At 51.8% G+C, this 23,486-nt stretch overlaps 1 protein-coding gene and 1 long non-coding RNA gene across 5 annotated transcripts in view; one reads left to right on the forward strand and one right to left on the reverse strand.

The window, feature by feature from the left end:
* Trim2 (tripartite motif containing 2) overlaps positions 1-23,486 on the reverse strand; it is a 120,563-nt gene that overhangs the window by 89,464 nt on the left and 7,613 nt on the right. The window contains exon 1 of one of the 4 annotated variants that reach the window (XM_055596662.1): positions 12,851-13,149. The exons of 1 other annotated variant lie outside the window; for it this stretch is intronic. The gene's annotated coding sequence lies outside the window, so the exon portion shown is untranslated. Of the gene's footprint in view, positions 1-3,065; positions 3,355-11,940; positions 11,959-12,850; positions 13,150-23,486 lie in introns of those variants that run through there. 2 more of the 4 variants (XM_055596666.1, XM_055596661.1) reach the window with 2 other exon arrangements.
* Positions 13,566-21,174, forward strand: LOC129668596 (uncharacterized). The gene is made up of 3 exons (XR_008718942.1): positions 13,566-13,905; positions 14,113-14,256; positions 20,147-21,174. It is a non-coding gene; the product is annotated as an uncharacterized LOC129668596 (long non-coding RNA).

Genomic DNA, 23,486 nt, shown 5'->3' on the forward strand with positions numbered 1-23,486 from the left:
TACAGAGGGAATATTTCTGTTCTATCATTAAGTTGAGAGCCAACAGCAGGATGTACAAAAAAAAAAAATCATAGCTTAATATAGGAAGCAACCATTGTGAAGGAAATTTAATATGTGCCAATGTATACGCTGGTTCTGAGGTTTGACTTCTATCAAACCCCACAAATGGCATAAAAACACAGGCTTGGTGTCAGTACATTTGTCCCCCTCACTTTTCTGTTTATCTCAAAAGTTGCAGTTGTCAGTTCTTTTCACTCTAAAATCAAAGACTGTCCACATGATGAGACTTAAATATCTTTTTCCAGAAAAAAAAAATAACACATCAAACTCATTTTTTAAAAATGGGATTTTTAAAAAGACTTGCTAACTAGCCACTCAACCTTAATGTCTAGTATGTAGTAATATAAGAAATAGCAATGCTTTGGCATCTAAAGAGGTTGGTTCAAGGCCATCTTCACCCCAGGGGACACTGAACTCTGCAGATGAGTAAGTTTCGTCTATAAAACCACATACTAGTTGCCTGTCCCGGCTCTCTTCAAGTCATCTCCGACTGCTTGCAGTGCTGTGCAGTTTTGAATTACAGCCTGCTCTGTTGTTTAGGGAGTAGTGACCAGACAAAACACGGGGGGGAGGGGGGAGGTGCTTGTTCAGTGGGGTCTGCCACTATGACAGGCCTCACTGAACAATGAGCATCAGCAAGGAGGCAACCTCTGTAGGTGAGTAATTCTTAGCTGTGGGAGCCCCCGATGCAGACATCCGACTTTAATATTGATAAAGGACTGATAAGGCCTCAATCTCTGACTCAGGTGCTTCTGATAACTCTCATAGGCAGGCCATTCAAGCAGACACTCCGGAGTGATTTTTCTCCAGAATGCCATCATTGTCCCAGCCTTCACCATTAGAAGCTGCATAAAAAGGCATTTCTTAAGAACCTGCCAGAATAACCTTTCAGTGTGTAAGATAATCAAGCTAACTTATTTATTCTTTATGATAGATATGGGATAAACTAAGCAACCTTATTTTAAGCACTGGTGAGGAAGAGACTATTCTGATATCTTCCTTTCAGGATCCCGAGATTTCATCTTCAAAGCTTCCTTAGAAGTTACAAATATTACGCAGTTGTGTTATCTCCCTTGAATGAGCCAAATTTTCACGGTAAAGTATTTGGAGAGTAGTAAGTTACTGACATGCCCACAGACACACACTCTTAACCTCCTTGGTGGCCATCAAGGAGTCAACGGACAGAATTCAGTCCAAGGGCAGACCAGAAAAAAGGTAAGAGCAAGAGACATTCATGATCATATTTTCTAGCCCATTTATATTTAGTATCCTAAGAGAGATTCCTTCTACTTGGATTTCAGTATAAAATAAAATACAATCTCACCAAATAATAATCCATACAAGCCAACAGTAACATCAGGATCCAAGAATAATTAGCGATATGGATGCCACAGTTATTTTTGACAGATACTGTACTGTTTATTTTAGAGAGAGTTTTCTAGAAAACTAAAGGCAGGGTTTGGGTAAATGTTCTCAAAAATATACTGATAAGGACCATTTTCACCTAAACAAACATTGATAGCAAAAAGATGATGGCATTGTACGGGACACAATCCAAAATGAGGTGGTGGTAATCGAGTGACACAGAATTCTGCAAATGAGGGGGAAAGAGATAGGAGGCTGCTAGGAAAAGAAAACGCTGAATGAAGCCGGCGCGCTATGGAGTGACCCTCTGTGTAGAAGGCCCTGCCCATCTCATCAAAACTCCACATTTACCCAAGGCAGAGGGAAGCGGAGTGTGTCCTTCATAACTGAGCTTTAATCACTATATGAACATACATTTTAACAGGATGGGAATGTAAAGTGTGTCAGAAAAAGTCTATAAAATGCTCTGTCTTTGGTCAAGGCTGTGGTGGGCCAGGCCCTCTGCATCAGCCCCTCCCTTTTGTTTCTTGGAGTTGAAGGACAGGTGCTAGCTCTGCCAAGGGTCGAATCAAGTGGAAATCTGAGACTAGAGGTCACAGGGACTCCCGCCCCCGGAAAGGAATCTGGAAATACTAGTTACGATGTGCTGAGCTGATGACTGTATTTTAAGAATACAGATGTGAAGGTTAAGCTTCATCTTAGAAGGAAAAGGCCAAATCCTGGGCGCTCTCTTTCTCTCTCTCTCTCTCTCTCTCTCTCTCTCTCTCTGTGTGTGTGTGTGTGTGTGTGTGTGTGTGCGCGCGCGCGCGCACACACACGCGCGCGAGGGGGTGCATAGATGTGCATGCTGTCAGAAGAAGAGCCTCTCATGTCCATCCTAGTGTCTAGTCTAATCTTTAGACTCCCCAAACTCCAAATGCTCTGAAGTGGACTATTTACAAAAAGCATTTGCGAGCTGGAGCAGCTCCTTAGTTCAGCCAGGCATTTGATCCTTAGAGCCTCACAATAAACAAACACACCCAAAAAAATGAAAAAAAAAAAAAAGTGCGTTTGAAGCTAACGTTGTCTGTGCCCTAGCCAGAGTAAAGGGGCGCAGAAAACAAGCCAGTCGCTCCCGGGAACTGATCGGATTGCAGGTAGGAAAAGATCTGGGGTTCGTGGAATGCTTTGCATCTAACAGGCATTTCTTAGGACAAGGTTCCTCCCCGCCCCCAGCGCTGTACCTCCTGACAGCAGCATGCAGTTTTCAACGTACAGCAATCAAAAAGAGCCTCAAGAGGAAGCATCTCCCTCCTTCAGTAAACCAGAGGGGTAGCACGAGCTTGCTCAGAGGGTGAGCGTGGAGACTAACAGGAAGGGGATGGAGCTGAGCAGACCCTTCGAAGAGAAGGAACAGCTTTTGAAAAGAAAAGATGTAGGGAATTAATTAATTAACTTATTAATTAATTAAAGGGGAGGAAGCCAGCCATTTCCTAGTTTAAGATTACAGAATAGCTTTCTTGTCCAGGACCAAAGGACTTCCCAAGCGCTTCTGGCAGGTCAGGGACGGCAGGGGGTCCGCGGGAGCAGTGCTGGGCCCGCCAAGCTGCCCAAGCCGGGGTGCCCACGCCCCGCACGCCGCCAGCCCCGGGGACACTCACCCTGGCGGCGGCGGCTGCTCGCACCGGACCTCAGGCGGCCGCGAACCCGGTGTCCGCGCTCGCGTCCCCCCGCAGAATCAAGGTCACGCGGCTGGCTCGCGGGGCGCTGTGTGCGTGATGGCCGAGGGCGCGGACGCGAGGAGCGGGGCTGGCCTCCCGGGCCGCGCCGGGGCCCTGCCTCCGCGGGGTCGGTGCCAGCCGGCCGCGCTCGGTCCCGGGGCAGCGCGGCATCTGCTCTCCATAAGCCTCGCGCGGAGGCCGGTCCCGGTCGGTGCCCGCGCCGCCGCCGCCGCGCGCACGAAGGGCCGCGCACGAGCACGCCGGTCGGTGCCCCGCTCCGGCGCCGCTCCGGTGACTGAGGCCCGGCGGGATGCGCCAATCCGCGGCCGCGGGGTTTTCAGGTCGGCTGCGGAAGCCCCGTCCCCCGCCACCACCTCCCCGAGCGCCCGCCCCGCCGAGCGCGCTCCGTCCCCGCGGGGGAAGTGACTTCAGCCGGAGCACCCCCGCGCTCGGAGTGAAAGCAAACCCGCCGGCCGGGGCGGGGCGGCGCAGCTCGGCCCCTGCTGCAACTCCACTTCAGGGGCCGGCCGTGATACAGCCAGCGCTTGAAGGGGGGGGGGGGGGACGCTTTCCATGCTCCAAAACAGCGGCTCCCCCACCCCGTCCCTTCCTCACCTCGGAAGTCGCCACTACTCTCCGGGACTCTACAGTCTCATGTGGGTTGTGCCAGGAAGACCGACCCTGTAAGATTACTGTCAAAGAAACGCAGGGCGGCGCTGGGGAGGGCACAGACGGGGATTTTCGATCTCTCTGGAATGCAAAGCCCCCCCTTCCCGCCCCCTCCCCCGCCGCCCAGCCGGGCGTTCGGATTTTGGAGCTGCTCCTGAATGTGGCTGTAGGGGCAGAGCAGAAGCAGCGAGGACAGATGCCCTGTGGTGGATGGCAAGGAAGTTAGGTCCCGGTAGACTGGGACCTTGGCGTTTGGCTGCAGGCTCTGACCGATTGGAGGCTGGCGAGTGATGCCATGAGATTTCCACTGCAGAAAGATAGTTCCGCAAGCCCGGTCCAACCTAGGAAGGGACTGGAGGTGAGCTTGAAATGGAGGGAGAGGAACGAGGGTTTGAGGGCCACTACAGGGAGGCACGCACTATTCGGAGGTCAGAGACTGCCCGGGAGGTCTGTGCCTCGGTCCGGGGTGAGCAGGAGAAAACGAAAGAGGGCCCAGGGAAGCCTGGAGCTGGGTTCACAGAAAGGGACCACAGGCCTCAAACGCGGTTACTAAACGCAAACCAACCACAGATTTCTAAGGCGTTTGGGACCTTCCGGCTAAGCAAGACAGATTAGGCAGGTGTGGGGATAGAAGTGGAAGGTGAACGCAGAGCAGGGAGAAAATGCCGCAGATGGGTTTGTTGCAGCCACTGAAACAAAGTGCCTGGAACTGATGGGGCTTAAACAACAGAAAAGCGTTGCCTCTCAGATCCAAGCCTGGCCGCCTGTGGCCAGCATGACCCAGAGGACTTGCTCCTGGAAGCGTCAGGGGGGCTTGCTGCGGCCCCTTGCCGGCTCCTAGGGCCCTTTGGCTTGCTCTGTGGTGGCCTTGATGTTCACCTGGGTCTCCTCGTGGGTCTGTGTGGTGGGATATCCTCCCAGACCCCCATTTTGTAAGACACCGATCATATCTGGTTAGGGGCCACCTCACTCCAGAATTACTGCACTTAACTGAACACATCTGTTCTCCAGTGTCAGTCAGCTTTCTGTCATGATGCCTACAATCATCAACTTCCGGCAAGGGGAGGTTTATTCTGGCTGTTTCACAGGTGTCAGTTCATGGAAGCCAGAGTGAGCGTGAGGGTGGGCACGCGGTGAAGGAGGCCCATTTGCCTGCAGTGGGAACCAGGAAAGAGATGTGTCCGCTGCCAGGGCAAGCCCCAGGTGACTAAGTCCACCAGGCCAGCTTCCTGCTCTTGCCAGCGGCACCACAGGCTGGGGTAGGGCTGGGAGGCAAGCCTGCAGCACGTGGGCCTCTTAAGACATCTACAATCTGACCACAGCGCCTTATTTCTATCTTGGACCTGGAAAGCATTTCCTTTCCAGAAAATAAATGGCACATTCTGAGGTATAGGGCCAAAGGTCAAGGCTTCAACAGGAATTTAGGAAATCAATTTAACTCATAAGATTCACATGTTGTGAGCAGAGCTATGTAGAGGAGAAGATCCACTGTGGAGCAGGAGGAAAACTGGGTGAGAACAGAGAGAAAGAGGATCAGAAAATACAAGAAGATTGTATTAAGTTTCAGTCTCTCTCTTTGTCCCCCCCCCCCCCCACACACACACACACGCACACTTGTCTGATCATACCTTCTATCTGACACCACCTGGGAACTTTTATTATTATTTTTTTCCTAAAGTGTTTCTACTCTCCCTATGTGAATCCATCGTGCATCATGTGTTAGCTGGGCACAGGCTCAAAGTGCCCGTGGCTGCCTGAGCACAACTACAAGAATGAGTATACTTCTACCCCGTCCTGATGCCAAGCCCCGAGGTCAACACCCGCCCTTTCCTCCTAGGCTCCTCCCTCTCTGTGCCTCCCTTCGTGTCAGTGCCAATGGCCCAGGGCCCTTGCTGTGAGGTCGATGCCATGTGTGATTTTGGCATCTTCAGTGCTGTGCACAAAGCTCTGAGACAACCTAGAGCAAACACATGGGGATGGAATTTAGTCCTGGGCTCTGCTACTTTAAGACTTCACATTTTACCTCACACTGCCCAGTTCTTCACTCTCACCCCTCACACCGAAACAATGCTTGTGTAGTCTTTGCTCTTCAGCCACCTTTGGAGGGTAGTGACTTAAATGGGCATTCTTCTGGGGGCATCTTTGGTATTCAGTTTATGACCAGAAGGGTGGCATTCTTTTAGGAATCAGTAAGGGCATCTGTGAAGCGGCGAGGGGAATGTTCTGGGGACCCTGAGCTAACTAGAATTACAAGGCTGTGATACATTCAAGGTGAGACCATTTCCTGTGGGAGTTCTCTGGTGGGTCAGCTTCCTGACACTACTGCTGAGCAACTGGGCCTGCTTCATAGGGCTCTTTAATTCCATCTACTTACTTCTGCCCAGGATCTAAAATGTCAGATGAACTGAAAGACTTGTGCAGGAGACAGCAGGAAAGAGCCCCTTCCTTCTGCCTCAGATGTGGCCAGTGTTGGCTGAGCACATGGGTTGCGCACAACACCTTGGCACAGGAGACAACTTTCCTATATCTGAGATGACTAACAGGGCAAAGGTCAAAGTACACAGTTAACTATAAGCCTTTCTATAAAAGAGGCGCTGTTCTGAGACTCAAGGGAAGCATACGTACAAGCATTGAGTGTGAGTGTGTGTGTGTGTGTGTGTGTGTGTGTGAGTGTGTGAGTGTGTGTGTGTGACTTGATGGAGGAAGAGTGGGAGCATTCTGGTGCTCAAAGAAGCCATCTTTGGGAGACCGGAGGAAGAGCCAGGTGGTGTGAGCATTAGTGACGTCGGATGTTGCTCTGGCTGTCAAGGGCGACTGTGTCTTTCTAGGCCCTGACTTCCTCCGTGGGTCACTGCTCGCCTTTCATCTACCTCCTTCGGCGTTAGCTCTTGCACCTTTCCTGTGATGTTGGTTCCTGTTGTTGACTTTCACTCTTTGCCACTTTGTGGGTTCTTCCCTTCCCACCTTTAGCCCCTGGCTTCATCCCTCTCACTAGACAAGAGAGAAGGATGGAGGGGAGAGCGAGATCTTGGAATCTAATTTCGTTCTTCTCATTTCTTCTTTGAATGTGACCACTAGCAAACCAAGCTTCCTGCGTGACCAACCCCACCTGCCGGGGGCCCCAGCATTTATAACCTGCTGAGAAGTCCCTAGAATCCCAACCATCACATGATTGTAGAAACTACCTACAGCTGGCAAAACCATGCCTCTGCCAGAGCACGAGGCCAATCATCCTCAGCTGCTGCAGACAGTCAAAGCAGCCCACATCCCCCACCAGGGATTAAAATGAAAACATAACATTTTTGTGTTTTTAAAAGACACCAAAATTCCAGAATTTTCACTACAGGTTCCTTATGAGTCTGCTGTGGCCTTTCTTCTCTTTCCCTTGCCTAAATCTTATCCTTCATCCCAAATCCCGATTATAAAGTTCATTTGGCTCTGGATGACAACAGCCTCCTGGAAAGTCACACATGCGGCGTATCCTGACAGCACTCTTCCACCCTAGTTATATATACACACAACTCATTGCCTTCATGACTTTATGTGCTCCTCCTGAGGCCTGTCCCTGTCTGTATGTGTGCACACACGGGTGTTTGCACACGTATGTTCTTGTGTGACCAGAAACCATAGGTTAACCTCAGTCATGCTTACATTAGGCTGGAGAACCATGCACTAAAATTTCCAAAACCAGGAGCCAAAATAAGCCTTTCTCCCATAAATGTCTATTTCATGCAGGAATTTCTGAGTGAAGGAAAGCTGACCCAGCAGTTTGCAGGGGCTCTGCCTAAGCAGAGTTGGCAGCTCCACCCGCAGCTGCACTGCCTGGCCTTGTCTCCCAAACACCGGGCCTCTAGTCAGTGGCTGAGAGAGGACATTCCCTGGACCGAGAAAGCAAGAACAAAACCCAAGCTCCCCTTCAGTCAACAGAAGACACTATAGATGCCAGCCTGGGCCTGGCTACCACAGTCACTCTGTGAGGGTTAGGGTTAGGGTTAGGTGAGGGGGCCGAAGAGGTCCATGGGCAGCTCAGAGCAAACAGGGCTTAAGAGAAAGTGGGGAAGGAGCCCCCCAAGAAACACACCCATGCAGCAGCAACAAGCAAAGAAGCTTTACTCTCCTGTCCCCACTCTGCTTGCCACGCCCCTCCTTTCTCCACTCTCTGTGGGTCTCTTCCATACATGGAAAGGGAGGGGACGAGGGAGATAAATTTACGTTCATAGAAGGGGAAAGACTTGCAGTGACTACTTTTAAAGAAAGAACCAGTGTCTCCCTGTGTCATCTTCTCCCCCTGACACACTAGGTGGGGCTAGGGACCCTGCTGGACATGGCTGTTACAGAAACAGGCTTACAAGCAGCCCTGTAGACTGTTGGCCACTGAGATATCTCTCTGACCCCAATCCCTAGAAAGCCAGGGTTGCTGGCCACCAAGCCTGCTGCCTACCCCATGCTGCTGACCGCAGCTCCTCTCCCATCAGCAGCTCCGCCTTCCTCTAGGACCCTGCCCTCAAAAGCTGCACCCAGAAGATGGGGACAGCAGTAGATCTGTGTGCCGCTCAGAGAACATGGTTGGTACGACCTATATGTGGAAAACGAGGCTCCCACCGGAGACCAGTATTCTCAGAATGCCCTTGCGGAAGGCAGAGATGCCTGCCCTGACCCCACTCCCCAGCTTTTTCCCAGCGCCAGCCACAGCTCAGACAATGACACTCTTGCTTTATTGCAAGTGCTGAGTGTGAGAAGACAAGCTGCTTTTTAATGTCTTGTGACTGTCTGTCCTGGTCACATATCCAGCACAGCTTCTGAGATTTCTAGGGTCACCGCTGCCTTATAGGGGTCTTTCCGTTTTCTGTTGGTAAGGTACCAGCAGCAATTAATATTTATGTAAGTCCCCATTGTGCCCAGAACAGAGAAGGGACCCAGAGCTACAGCAGCTACCCAAGCTGAGAGTGGATGGAAAGAGCTTCCCTTCCTAGGAAAACACCAATGGCTGCTATTTCCTGTTCCAAAAACAGTCAAAAGAAAACAGCCAAGTCCAGGGAACAGGGAGAATCATAGTGTACACAGCCTCATTCTTTTCCCTTGGTTCCAGGGAAGAACCTGAGGGGCAGTGACACATTAAAGGGATTAGATGGTGCTGGCCACTCTGGAAATTTAGTTAGTGCCTACCTTCCCTGAAAGCACTCAGGGACGAGAGCAGGAGAGGATAATGCAGATCTCACTGGATGCTAGAAGCAGGCAGAGGCCACCCATTCATATTTACTTGAAGCCCCTATAGAGTGGTCACCATATCCACATTTTAAACATTCCTCGGTTTCAGCAAGCCATGGTCAACTGAGATCAAAAGACACAAAGTGGAGAACTCTAGAACAAAGCAGCGTGTCATTACTGCTTGTTCCTGTAAGTGCTCCTTGGGATTCACTATTGTTCATTGCTGACTGTGTCTCATTACGAATGAAAAACTATGGTAGATCTGGATGTGCAGAAGAAAGTCAGTGTACCCTAACTCCACCTCAGCATCTGTGTCTTCACCTCAGCGTCAGTGTCCTCGTCTCAGTGTCCTCACCTCAGCATCTCAGCATCTCAAGCCCAGTGCTGGAATTGCAGTGGAGAGAGGGAAAACCCTCTGGGCAGTCAGAGCCCTCGAGGGGTTGCACGGGTGGGAGGTGAGATGAGAGCGGTGCTCCCACAGGGTGGCATGAGGCGAAAGGGTGCCGGGTCCTCCTCAGAAAGGGTCTGACTTTCTCTCTGTCTTTTTGTGAGTCCCTTTAATGTGCCTGGACGACAGACAGGGTGTCTACCATGTTTGGTGAAGGAGTGTGTCTGCTAGCTTGAAAGATACGGTGGGGCGTGAACTCTGAAGTACAGGGACTATGACAAATCTCCACTCCTCCCATCGCTCTTGTAAGAAGGCCCGGGAGCCCAAAGGTCACCAGGCTGTTGTTCTTTAGAGAAAAGTGTGCTAGGGATGGCCTGCCACTTTCCGTGATCTTGCTGGATTACACACTGGACTTTGGGGGCCTCCATTTTCTTAGGGTTCACTACAGAAAGGGCCCAGTGAAGAAATAAGCGCTCTCCTCAGGCTTAGCAAGGAGTGAGGCTGGGGTTTCTGTGGCATGGGCGAGGCCTTCACTTTTCACACTCTCTCCTAGACTGGCTCCCAGCTCCCAACCTGGCCCCTGTAGGGTCAGGCTCCATGCTCAGCAATGATTTCAGCCTAGTCCTTGTGGGAATCCTCGGGAGTACTGTTTAGGGAGTCCCATCCCACTGGGGATATCTGTGTCTCCATCTTTCCAACCCTCAGTGTCCTGTGGGGGAAACCCTGATGATGAAGATGATGAGGGAACCTCAGTGAGCAAGGGGCTTCCCCAGGACACCTCCTCATCAGCAGAAGCTGGAGCCAGAGGTGAAGTTCAGCATGGGCCAAGTGTGAGAGTGAGCTGAAAGGCGTCTCATTGATGGTCAGATGACAATGGCTCAAGGGACACACTTCATCCAGGGTCACCTGCCAGCCAGCCTGGCGTGGAAACTAGAATGTGACCTTGCATGGGTGACTCACTAGTTTCTTCCTCCAGAATTTTCACAGGAGCCTGAGATGCACTCAGCAAACTTGGCCCGTGGTTAGGCCTATCGCTGAAATAAATACATTTGCCACAGGTTTTCTGTGTGCTGAGCACTGCGCAACAAACTCCCAGACACACTTAAGCCTCCCAGTGGTCCGGTCAGAAACCCTAGAAGAGTGTGAGGCTTACTAAATGTTACACAAATAAACAGCAGAGGGAAGAGGTGACATCAAAACTCTTGCTCTTATCCCCAGGCTCTGGAGCACCTGCCTCCGCCTGGTCATTCTGGGGTTACCCCCACCAACAGGGCAGTGCTGAGCCCCAAGAACCACCTTCACCCGACGGGCCTTAGGACCAACCGCGTGCTGCAGATTTGGGCACTGGCACCCAGAGATGGCACATGGCACCCGACTTACACCAATGTCCGTAAGAGCTGACCTGAAGGGCAAAATCCTAGCAAGGTGTGATACCGACCGAGGTTTAGAATAAGAAATATATATATGCATATTATATTGTCCCTGTTTCTTGGCAAACGGTTCTTGAAGCCATAGGATGCACAAACTGAAAAGGTAGCTCTGTGTGCTCACGGGATGTACAAAGGCCGAGGGCTTCCAGAAGCCTCAGGGAAGGGGTCTGTTGGTCAAGGGAGTGGGCCACTCTCCTGCTGCAGCACCAATGCCAACCTCCAGGGGGCAGAATGTCTCCGGAGGTTAACTTAATCCCCAGTGGCTATAATCCAACCAATGAGGCCTGGGGAATGATGTCTCAGTAAAACAAACCCAAACCACCAATAACATCTCCTGGGCGGTGAAGGCGCTGGGGGACCCCCTCCACAGCCCAGTTCTACCGCACGCATCTCCACCCGACTGTTTCTGTTCTTCCTTCCATCCTTTGTGATCTGCCTGTAGACATAAACACACTTCGCTGGGCTCTACAAATCTTTAACGCCTTAGTTGACTGGAGCCACAGAACTTCCGAGCTACAGCACAGCGTCAGACGCAGGTACACTAGTCCCCAAACCTCTCCAGGTTGCAGGGACCCCTGATTTACAGCTGGCAGTCTCGGGTGATGGGACCGAGCTTCCAGAGATGGCAGAGTGTGGGAATGCAGTGTCCCCAACAGAGTTTTCGGGGTGGGGCTGGGAGGTGGGTGATGCGCGCCCCTCCCTTTCCCACTGGCTCCACTGCACCCTAGCCAGTCTGGAGCTCACTTTCCCAGTCAGCTCTTCCCTTTACTAGCCTCCTCTAAGGAGCAGCTCAGCACCCCACTGTCCCGGGCTCTCAGAGCACTCACTCAGGAGCCCTTGCTGGCTGGCACATGGCCTTCTGTTTTCACCGAATTAACTAAACACCATGCTGCTTTGGGTCCAAATTGACTTGCAAACTGGCTTTTGCGTTCTGATCTAATTCCATCTGGTGCTCAAAAGCTTGACATTTTCAAAGGTCCCGAGTCCAGGTAGCGCCCAGATCCCGGGGAGAGGCCAGAGATTGAGAAAGCACAGCCACAAAGGCCCGAGGCGCCAGCCTCCTTCCCCAGCTTATCAGACCGCCACCCACATCAAACACTGCGCTTCTCTGACTTCATACCACCGGGCTCCTCGGGAAGGCGCAAGCGTCTGATCAAAGCGGCCGCGGACGGTTCTCTGGCCCAGCAGGAGGCGGGGGTTTCTAAGGCGGTTGGCCGGGCGCTACCTCGGGTGCAGCCACCGCTCTGTGCTTGGACAGGTGTCTACCGCCCAATCGGCTAAGAGGAGGGAACCAAACCGACCCAGGAACCTGAGGCGTAGACAGCAGCAGGGCTGCGCAGGCGGCGGGCAGACTCTCCACCCCACAGCGTCCTCACGGTAAGGGTGAGGGAGGGGCGCCGGGCAGCCCATCCCCGCCCCGCCCCCGGCCCCTGCCTCTTCACTTCAGTAATCAAGGACAAACTCCCCATTCGCCCCGGGCTCTTCCTTATTCCAAGTACCCTTTGAGCACTTTTATGAGCTAGTTAAACTTTACAGCAGCTTGCTGGCCCACAGCCATTCCCACATTTACTGAATGGGTCTGTTTATGGCGCGTTCACTACGCCTTCCTTTTGAAAATACTAAAACACGTTCCGTCTCCCAAAGGGGGTCGGCTGGGGTGCACAGGCTAGCTCCCCGCGCCAGAGGTAACCCGTGAACAGGCGCACTGGGCAGGAGAAGCGCGGGAGCCCCGCAGCGCGGGGGAGGGGAGGGCGTCTGCAGCTCAGCCCAGCGCTGCGGCTGCTGCTGGGGGGGTCAGAGCTGCTGCTGGGGGTCCGAGCTGCCTCTCTCTCCCTCCCGCTCCTGGCGCTCCGTCCTTCCTCACCCGGGTGGGCCAGGCTCCTGTAAACTTGCTGGGCAAGTCTCAGGTAACCGCCTGGTCTCCCTCGGTCGGTGCAGACAAGACCTGAACACCGTGAAAAGGCGAGCAACTCGCCCAGAGCTCGTTTCCCGCCGAGCCCACGACTCTTCGCACGCGCGGAAGTTCTTACCTGGGTTCCATCGCGGCCACTCCCGGGCAGCAGCGACCGGCCCGGCCTCGTCGGCGCTGGGAGCTCAGCCCTCGTTAGCCCTCAGACAAATGAGCCCATTATATCGCCAGGCTGTGAGTTAAAGGGTGGCCCTTGCAAAAACCATAAACCGCTTGTCCGCTCAGGCCAAGCGGAGGGAGGGGCTGCGGTATCAGGGGACAATGGGAGCCAATGACCAGCCTCTTTGAGCTCTGTTTGCTTAAGATATTGTGTTTCACCCTGAAGCAGGGGAGACAGGGAGTAAGGAACACTGAACAGGAAGGGCAATGGCTTTTTTTTTTTTTTTTTTTTTAATTGAGGTTCTCTGACCTTTTCTTTAACAACTGTCTTCACCAGGTCAATCCCTTCAAGTATGGCTTGAATCCTACTCCTAAAACCCTACTCCTAAAACCTATTGCTGACTTCAGAAAGCACGTTGCAGAGGGACCCCTGGGCTCCCCTCAAGTCAATGCTTCTTCTTCCAACCCACCCCACTCGCCCTATTGCCTTCCGCTTTTCCTGTTCCCAGTGCCCAAAATGATAGCCACAGGGTCCACTTCAGGAAGTACCGGGGTTCTAGGTCTTAGTTCCAAGAACCCAGAAGAAAGCTTTGGCTATAAACACGACCAAGTCAGTCCATGCTGTCTGGGTTCCATGTCAGAGGAAGGCAAGCCCGGGTGGGAGATGGGCTGAACGAGATCTCCCTTATCCCGCAGCACCTTATCAGCTCAGTGGAAGGCTGGACCCTGAGGAGTTTCCCAAATTTCCAGAGAGACAGGCTCTGCATGACAGGAAGCCCGGGAGACCTCATTGCATTGCAGAAGGTTCTCTGTGTGCCTCTCTTCCCACAGAAGCTGATGCCCTATGATGGGAGCAGCAGCTTGCTGTGCTTGGGGTCTCTAACCTCACAGCCCCCTGAAGTCAGGGGCAACTTTTCCTAGCAGAACTTCAGGACTGAAGCTAGCCTCATCTTCACCTGCCTGGTGCCGGAAGACTGCTCTATTTCATGTTAGCTCCTGTGTCGGCAGGTTGTTAAGGTATCACGGGGCTGTTCAGGCCTCCTTCGAGGAAGGAGCTCATGTGGGGCTCCTGAAGGAGCTCATGTGGGGCTCCTGAAGGAGCCAAGTTCTCCTCTGAGGGAATGCCAGCAGATACTTGTCGGGGGGAAGAGGGTTTGTGGAGGCGACTTCCCTTGTAAAGTGTGGACAGTTCCCGGATGCTGCTTCCTTCCTTTCTCCATACAGTGCAAATCCATCAGGCTCTGGACCTTCCCTGAGGTGGGATGGGTGCTGAACAGCTTTGCCTCCGGCACGGGCACCCACCGTTCCTCTGCTTCGCCCAAGGACAAGGGAGGTGAGGCTGCCAGGCTGCCTCCGTTGAAGTAAAAGGTAACCAGTACCTTCAAGTGACCCCTACCTCACATCCTGGCACAGCCCTGGCACCGTGTGGCCAGTCCTTACTCGTGGACTTCAGTGATCAAGAAGGCCCTGGTTCTAGACCGAGGTGTCAGAAGTTCTGATGAATCACTGAAAAACCCAACTGTTTCGAAGCAATCGTTCTGGGCCAGTATCCCAACCCATCAGGTCTCCTGCGTGAGCTTTGTCAGTGCTGGGACAAAGTCCTGCATGTAAATGACTCAAGGAAGCGCTTATTCTGCCTCGTGGTTTTAGAAGAGTCAGCCCACAGTTCCTAGGCCCCAGGCACTAGGGAAGAACATGAAAGTGACAGGAGGTACGAAGAGAGGAAGGGAGCTGGGGACAAGCCCTCAACACGGGCACCTGTGGTAGGCGCCTCACTCTAAAACTGTGATTCCCACACAGCTCTGGGCCCTGGTCAGTTTTGTTGCCAACTAACACAGCAAGGGTCGCCTGGGAAGAGGACGTTTCACTTGTTCAGCAGCCATGTCTGTGAGGAATTGTCTTGGTTGCTATTTGATGTGGAGGGTGAGGCCACTGTGGGCTGCACCGCCCCTGGGTCCTGGCTTGTGTAAGAAGGCTGGCTGAGCGGGACTCCATGGGAACGAGTCGGAAAGCACCATTCCTCCGTGATTTCCGCTCCACGTTCCTGCTCTGATGTCACACACTGCTAGACTGTGGCCTGGAAAGTGTAACATGAACTAAACCCTTTGCTCCTCCAGGCTGGTTCAGGGACTTTACCACAGCAAAAAGGAGCAGAAGCACCAGAGGGAGGGAGGCCAAAGGCCAGACCTGGACCATATGACCTCTGGCATCTCATTGTGTTTCCAGGGAAGGCCTCCTAGTGGAGAGCCTGTGGGCCTGAGCCCTAGAGCTGAAATGACCAAGGTCTAGTCCTTCAGCAGGCTCTGCCTTCAGCTCCCGTGCTGTGTGTGTGGTGCTGTGTGTTGTGGTGTGGGGTGTGTGATGGTGTGTGGGGGTGGATGCTAAGAAAGATAGGTACTACATATTTCTTCTCATATTGGCCTCTGGACTCTATTTCTCTCTGTGTGTGTCTTTCTGTCTCTGCCTCTGGTTCTCCTTCCCTCTTTCTCTGTGGGGCATGTGAGTGTGTGCATATAATAAAAGTAGAAGGGGAAGCTTGAGAGGGGAGGAAGAGAGCTTAAGGGAGTGGAGAAGAAGGTTTTGAAAAAGGAAAAGTAAAGTAATCCATGCGAGGTGAAAGCAGAATTCGGGGAGCACTTGGGGAGTAGGAGGCCAGCAAGAGGGGGTGACAAAAGGCAATAGATGAAGGAGATGAATAAGAATCAAAATTTCAAACTTTGAAAATTCAGCATTTCTATTTAAGATATAAAGTAACACTGTACTCAATAAAAGAGTGTTTCATGCTCTTCCAGTTTCCTCATAGGACAAACTGAAAGAAAATAGGTCTGACTTGTAGCATGATGGCTTCAGGTGTTGTTTGTGAGAGTAATCTTCCACCTGGGAAGGCTTGCAATGCTCTACAAGGCAGTGAGACCCTGGGTAGCAGAAATTACTGAAACAAAGAAGTGTGTGAACAAAACAATCCTCCATCTGTCTGCCTGTCTATGGCTTCATGTTGCAAACCGACTGATGGAAAAATAAAAAAAGCATTACCCTCCCCTACACACACACAAATTGCAAGAAAGGAAAGAAGGAAGGGGCAGGAAGAGGGAGTGGGAAGGAAGAGAAGGGCAGGGAAGTCAGCCAGCGAGCTCTCCCTACAACTAGAGCTCACAGCAGCCTTCTGTGGGCATTCTCTAAGAACAGAGTGTATTTGATTCCCTCCCAATCCCCACAAGCCTGCGAGAGCATCTGTGGAGTCTCATTGTAATGTTTTCCATTTGAGATGTCCCACACCCTTTAGTAGCTTTTGAGCCTTGCTTTGTTGCTGTTCACTGGTGCTGAGATTAATCCTAGGACCGTGAGCATCTCTGTTCTGTGTCTTAGCATCAAGTGGGTGCTGGCTGCTGAACTTAGCATTTTCTTCTTGCCTGGGACGACACTTCCAGCCTGGAGCCAGGCTCGTGCTGTGTGAGCCTGCTCATGGTCTACACAAGCTAAGATAAGGCTTTTCTCTGGGGTGATCGGAGGCCAGAGGAAGATATCTGATGTCCTGCTTCATCGCTCTCCTCTGTGTTCCTTTGAGACACAGTCTCTGGCTGAACCTGGAGCTAGGCTGACAGCCAGAAAGGCCCAATAATTAATTCCTCCATCTCTTCCCCTCAAAGATCTGGGACTACAGGCACTCAATCCCTTTTACAAGAGTGCTGGGGATTTGAACTCAGGTCCTCACGTTTGCGCAGCAAGTGCTCTCACCCATTGAACCATCTCCCCATGAAGATTTTTCATGCCTCTGTTTTCATCATATGTAGTTTGGTGATAACATGAACTTTACCCACGGCTTCTTGCACAGAATGTGGGGTTAGGCACGGGATGTGCTTAGCACAGTGCTGAGCACAGCGTCGCTAGGCCTCAGCAGGTGTGTGCTGTTGTCACCACCGTCGCCGCACACAGCAAGCCACCCTCACACCACCTGCTGCCTCTTCGCCTTTTTCAGGCTGTTGTCCATGGTAGATTCTCCTTGTCCTCATCCCACCTCTTTCTGACCTTTCTCAGTGTAGAATTCATCTTTCCTCCTCCTGCTTCTCCTCCTCTTCTGCTTAGACAAAGTCTCTCCACATGGCCCTGACTATTCTGGAACTTGCTGTGGAGACCAGGCTGGCCTCAGACCTAAAAGGAACCACCTGCCTCTGCCCCCTGACCATTGGGACTGAAGGCATGTGCCACTATGCTTGACACATCCTTTATTCTTCTATTAGTGGAAAACGCTCTAAGAAACTAAACATACCTCGCCACCTACAAGACTCTCCCAGACTCTATTAGCAAGCAGAAAGGAACTTGTCATGAGTCTGAAATTTATTTTTAAATTACTTTTAATTGTGAGTATGTGAGAAAGTTGGGTTTACATACATGAGTGCAGGTGGCCTCAGTGTTTTATAAAGTGAGCATCTCAAAACCTAGGAGTGTCACTTTTATCCAATTAGGATAAATGAAACACATCTAGATTGTTCTTAAATATGTTACTAACAGCCCAAATCTGGAAGAAGGAGACTAATGCAATACAACTGTGGTAGAGCCCCACTCGGCAACAAAGCTAAGCTACCGATTCACAGACCGTGAACACGGCTCCAAGGCAAAGCTGAGTCAAGGAGCCAGCCACAGGAGCGTGCACTGTTTGGTTGTGTTTATAGAAAACCAAGCAGAGAACCAGCTGGGTGCAGAGGTCAGTGGCAGAGTGTTTGGCAAGCATTCACAGAACCTCGGGAGTTATCCTTGACCCAGAAAGGAACAGGCAAAAAAAGTCAGGATGGTGGAACACACCTGGAGGGACCCGGAGAGGAGACTGAGGATGATGGGAGCCTGGACGTTCAAGGCCAGCCTGGGCGACAGAGATGGAGTGTGTTAAAAAAAGCACAGCAGAAGACACAGAGCAGTGATCCTAAGGGCATGGAGGCAGGGGTGGAGGGCATGATGGGAACGTGTGTGGTGTTTATTTGTTAACATTAGGAACTGTGGGCTGGAAATGATTGTACTGGAGTCTCTGGAAGGTCCAGAGCCGCCAGGAGATGTAGAACTTTCTACCAGGCTAATAACAGCTTCATCCTCTCACCCGCTGGGATGTCCTCCCCAGCCCTTGCATGCTTGCAGTCTCAAGAGGGAGGACAGGGAAAGGCTGGCCTTTTCTCTTTCTTTTATATTCTACTTCTCCCTTCCCATCTTTCATGGTTTCCTTCCTTCTGGAGTTGGCCCAAGGGTGGGAGATGATTATCATGTCCTTGGGTACCAATAGAATAGGATGTTTGTTCAGAACTTGGCATTTAATCTCCTGAAAGTCTGTGGGGCCTTGAAGATGGCCCTGCTTTGAACCTCTTATAGAAATGCCTGTGGTGTGCTTTCCATTTCCCTGGCTGATGTTGACCCTTGGTGCCTCATGTAGGATTTCTTTGTCAGATCCAGTCACCCTCTTTTCAGCCCCTTGGAGAGGGACCCCTGACGTGGCTCCTATTACAGGCTCAGGGGAGGTTTGCTTGGTCTCTGATAAACGCTGTCTTCTTGTTCCACAGCTGGGCAACATGAGGGACGTGGTGGCTCCTGGACCAGCCTTCTCCCCTCTCCCCTCTCCCCTCTCCTTTTTTCCTTCCTCTCTTCTCAGCCATATGTTCCACCAACCTCCAGAATGAGCACCAAGTTCTCTCAGTGGTCTTCTTGCTTCTTCCTTGTCGTGGGGTGGAGAGAAAGGGCCCCTCTGTCTGAGTTAAGACAGACACACACAGACACCCTGTCCAAAGATACAAAGCAGCCCTCAAGGTAGATAATAGGTTGACAGTCGCAAAGGTGTTATTGACCATCCCTCAAGGAAGTCCTTCAAGGTGGGCTTAACTTTGCTCTGCAGGATGAGGGGAGTTGGCACCTTTTTTTTTTTCTCTCCCTTAGAGCCTTTGGTTCACAGGGAAAATGATTTTGCGTTATGCTAGTCTCTGTGTGTACATTTGCATGTGCACGTGTGTGTATGCAGGTACATAATGCATGTATGTGCGTGGGGGGAGATCAGAGGTCAACACTGGTATCTTCCTCAATTGTGCCCCACTTTAGATTTTGAGACAGAGTCTCTCCCTGAACCTGGAGCTCATAGATTTAGCTACCTTGGCTGTCTAGTGAGCCCCACGTCACCACCTCCCCAGCTCAGGATTACAGGCATTCCCCCACCACACCTGTGGGTTCTGTGGTCCTCACCTGTGGGCTCTGCGGTCCCCACCACACCTGTGGGCTCTGAGGTCCCCCACCACACCTGTGGGCTCTGTGGTCCCCACCTGTGGGCTCTGCGGTCCCCACCTGTGGGCTCTGCGGTCCCCACCACACCTGTGGGCTCTGTGGTCCCCACCACACCTGTGGGCTCTGCGGTCCCCACCACACTTTTGATGTGGGCTCTGGGATATTAGATTCAGGCCTTCATGCTTGTGTGGCAAACGTCTTACTAAGCCATCTTTCCAACCCTCACTTTTTTGAGAGGGAATCTCACTATATAGTGCTCACTGGCTTCAAACTCACGATTCTCCTCCCTTTGCCTCCCAAGTACCTACATTCTTTTTCCATAACTGTATCCAAATACCAGAGATGATGAACTTACAAATGAGGCTGACTTTTGCCCATGTTTTTTTAAGGTTTTCGTTCGTGGTCAGTTGGTCCCATGCTTTTGGATCCGCAGTGAGGCAGCATATTGTGGTGGGCAGTGAGAGACGGCGAAGATGCCTAGCTCATGTGTGGGAGGGGGTAAGAAGGAAAGGAAAGGCCTGGGGTCTCGGGCGCCTCCTCAGACTGAGCTTGGATTTTGCACCCACAGCATTTGTGATATTTTGGGGTGAATCATTCCATTGAGAAGCACACCCCCAGAAACCTAAGGCCACTCATTGGGCCCCAGCTTCCAGCGCCACTGTGGAGACTAGGCTTTAACACCTGGGCCCTTGCAGGGACATTTAAAATTCAGTCTTCAGCAAGCAAGGGCCATGTGCTGTGTGCCTGTAAGTACAGAGGAATACATTATGACACCGCAGCACTGATTTCAAAGCCACCATGTGTGTTTGTAATATGACGCAGTGGCGCTCTTCAGAGTTCTCTCCATGCCGAGATCTCTTTTTCTCAGAGTGCTCTGTGAAGATGGCTTGAATGTCTAACGCTGGAATTTCTGTGACAGTGCTTGAGCACGGTCTGCTGTTTTATGGTGAGGGGATTATGCAGAGAACTGTGATGTCATCACTCTGATGGTTTGCGCTTTCTTTAGCCACCTTCCCTGCACAGACAAAGCTTGCTTCAGCCCGTCCTCTCCTGCCTGGCTGTTTACCATCATCTGGAAGAGCAGTGCTTTGCCTACGAGGACAGAGGAGGAGGTACAGCTTGAGAACCTGGAGTAACGGCTCTGCTCAGGCTTGGGAAAGCTGTACTTCTTTCAGGACTTGGCAGCACAGACAATGCCTGGCAAGAAGCGCCCAGGTATGCTGGCTGGCATCTGACATCCTGGGTAACTTCAGGAGATTCTGTCCCTGAGTGATAACACCTGGAGGACTAGGTCCTTCCAGCTCTGGCCAGAGGGTAAAATAGTTCCACAGATTTGCCCAACATTTAGGAACTGTGCCCCAAAAGCCCTTGAAAAAAACTGTCTGGAGGCACATGCTTATTTTGTTCTCTTGTCACTCAATCCCATAATGTTTAGGCCAATGTAAGCTAAGACACTAGTACATTACAGGTAGATAAGCTGAGACCCAGGAACGTCAAAAGACCCAATCCCATACTCCACCGTGCTCCAGATGTTCCTGCAAATGGACACTTGAGTTTCTTGCCCTCAGTGCTCTTGGTGTTCTGGGTTGAGCAGTCCTTTGTCGGAGGCTGTTGTGGGCATTGTGGAAGGCTCAGCGGCAGCCCTGGCTGCTGAGCTCATCCCACTTGGCTCCTCATTCTTGGAGCTCCCGGTACCTCAATGCCATCAGATGTCTACGAGCTCACAACCACCACTCTGGCAGTTCCCCGTACCTCGTACCTCTGTCCACAGAAAAGGTCGAGTTTAGCAACCACTACCTGTGCACATTCAGATCTCCCGGTCAGTGCCTCACCAGACCAGCATTTGTCAGCAGACTCTCCCGAGCGGGACAAGCGTGCCTGTTATTAACTGAGGAATCACCTTCCGGTTCTGCAGTCCTCCTTGTGATGTTCCTGTGTGGCCCCGCATGTGTGTGAGTGTGTGAGTGTGTGCGAGCATGTGTGTGTGTGTTGTTTCTCTGAGTCTGAAAGATCCTTTGAGAGTGGAGGATTATCCCCTGTGACTGACAGAATTCGTCCCGGGATGGTCCGTGCTGCTGAGTATGCTGCTAGGGATGAAGCAGTAGCTCAGTGCCCGCTATTGGCTAATCAGTGACTGCTATTGGCTAAGCTACCCTCCAGTAAGGCTTCACCTTGGCTCCTGTTCTGCCGTGCTAAGGATGGCACGAGGGGTCTCTCATGAGGAGGGCAGGTACTCTACCACTGAGCTAGGCCTCTAGCCTCGGCTCTTTCAAACTGTAAGACAGAGCTGTGCGGCTCACATGTGCAAGCACCACTGCACATGGAAAGGGAGGATGAGGAGCTGGGAAACACCCCGCGCCCCCGCCCCCACCCGGCCTGTCCTGAGGCACCTGAACCCACCAGGTTGTATGGAGGAAGCTGTGCAGAATGCAGGCAAGCCGAGGAGGTTTTAAAAGCTCTAAGGTTGTTTTGTTCTATTCAAGTCGGCTTCGAAACCAGGGGGTGGAGCCAAAAGGCCACTGCAGTGACCAAGAGCAGCTGAAATTACCTAGTCGTGTCTGGGTGTCTGCGGTCCTTCATCCTCATCCTCCTCGCTAAGGACCAAGCACTTCTGTTCCTATGACCACATGCATGTTGAAGCTCTGAGCTCTGGTGAGGCTGATTAGAGACCAGAAGTCGTTAAGTTAAGCAAGGTCCTAAGGGTGAGGCTCCAACCCAGTGGGATTTAGTGTCTTTCTGAGAAGGGACATCAGAGCGCTTGCCCCTTTTCCTTTGACCTCTGCCTTCCCCATCTCCCTTCTTCCCTTCTTCCCTTTCTCAAACTCATGAGCAGGAAACAGCAGAGGAAGGTCCTGTGGGTACACTGTGATGAGGTGGAATGTAGCCACGCCCCGACCCCGCAAGCCAGAAACAGCACCCTTTCCAGGAAACACACAAGAGCCCTGATGTCAGACTTCAGCTTGGAGAAAGTCAACATCTGTTGTCAGGTCACCTCGCTGCTGGTGCTTGGCCAAGGCAGCCCTGCTGACTCAGCTATGCCTCTCTCTCCTGGGCTGGAACCCCTCCTGAGGTGAAGGTCCCATGTCTCTCTAGTGTAGCTTCACTTCCTCTTGTCCCCACAGGCATCGCATTCTTGCTCAGTGATGTATACATCCTAACTCTTCCATAAGTTCTCTCTGTCTCTTGTCTCTGTGTGTCTCTCTCTATCTCTCTGTCCCATGAGGAGCCCCCACTGCACACGAGCCTGTCACCACCACTCCACACGCTGCTGTGCACAGGAGCTGCCTGCTTCCTCCTCAGCCTCATCATAACCTTCCCATCACAATGGACTGACATCCCCTGAAACCAGGAGCCAAAGGAAGCCGCTCCTTCCTTGCTTCTTTCCGGCGTTTGGACCTTGGTGATTCAAAAGTAACCAATGCACAGCAGAAAGCCAAAGGCAAACAGAAACTGGGCAATGGTGGGGTAGCCACCAGCCTCTCACAGTCCGAAAGATCTGTCACGGATCCTGACACTGGCAGTCACATGACCACTTATTCATTAGTCTCCAGAACTATCCTCCCATCCCGAAAGCTGGGACTAGAACCCACGAAGGCTCCCCTTCCATCAGGACAGTGCTCAGATAAGTAGACTTTTAATATACAGGGTCACGCAGATACTTCAGTCAACACGGCCTGCATGATAGTGCCTTCATGAGTGCAATATCCAGGGGCTGGGAAGATGGCCCTGTGGTTAAGCTCTTGCTTATGGGGAGTAGGGATGGAGGTTCCCAAGGGGCTCTTTTATAATATCTCTGGGTTAAGAACACAATTTCCAAAGTTTGCCTTTCAAAGACTACCAACCCTGACAGCACAGATACAGCACCAAAGAACCCACATGCCAATTAGCTGGCCAGCCCCAGGCCTAGAGCCTCAGGGTCCTGATGGAAATAACAGCCTTCAAACTAAGGAAGGTAAAAGTTAACGAGGCTGCACACTGTGCAAAAGAAAAAGAGAAAAAAACAAAACCTGCTACAGGAGAGCAAAATTGTTAAAAATGGGCTGTAAGTGGGTGGAGTTGCCGAGCCTCCTAATTTCTTGTGGACAAATCATTCCAGCTGTTTAACCGTCCTCACAGAGGCAAGGTTGCCTGGTTATCCTTCGGCTCTCTGAGGACAGAGTGGGTGCTTCTTATTCGTGGCTGGGTTCAGGTGGAAGTTGACCACAGCCGTCATCTCTTTACTTCCATGCAACTGTGGGGTGTTCTTAAGAGTAGCTCCCAGGCTAGAAAGAGCTCTGGGCTGCAGTCCTCTCCCAGCTAACCACATGGAATCAGCAAGTAGATTGTTCTGAAGACAAATCCCTGCC

This window comes from Psammomys obesus, unplaced genomic scaffold (genome assembly GCF_907164565.1).
Source record: "Psammomys obesus unplaced genomic scaffold, mPsaObe1.curated_primary_1811, whole genome shotgun sequence".
NCBI classification, from domain to species: Eukaryota; Metazoa; Chordata; class Mammalia; order Rodentia; family Muridae; genus Psammomys; species Psammomys obesus.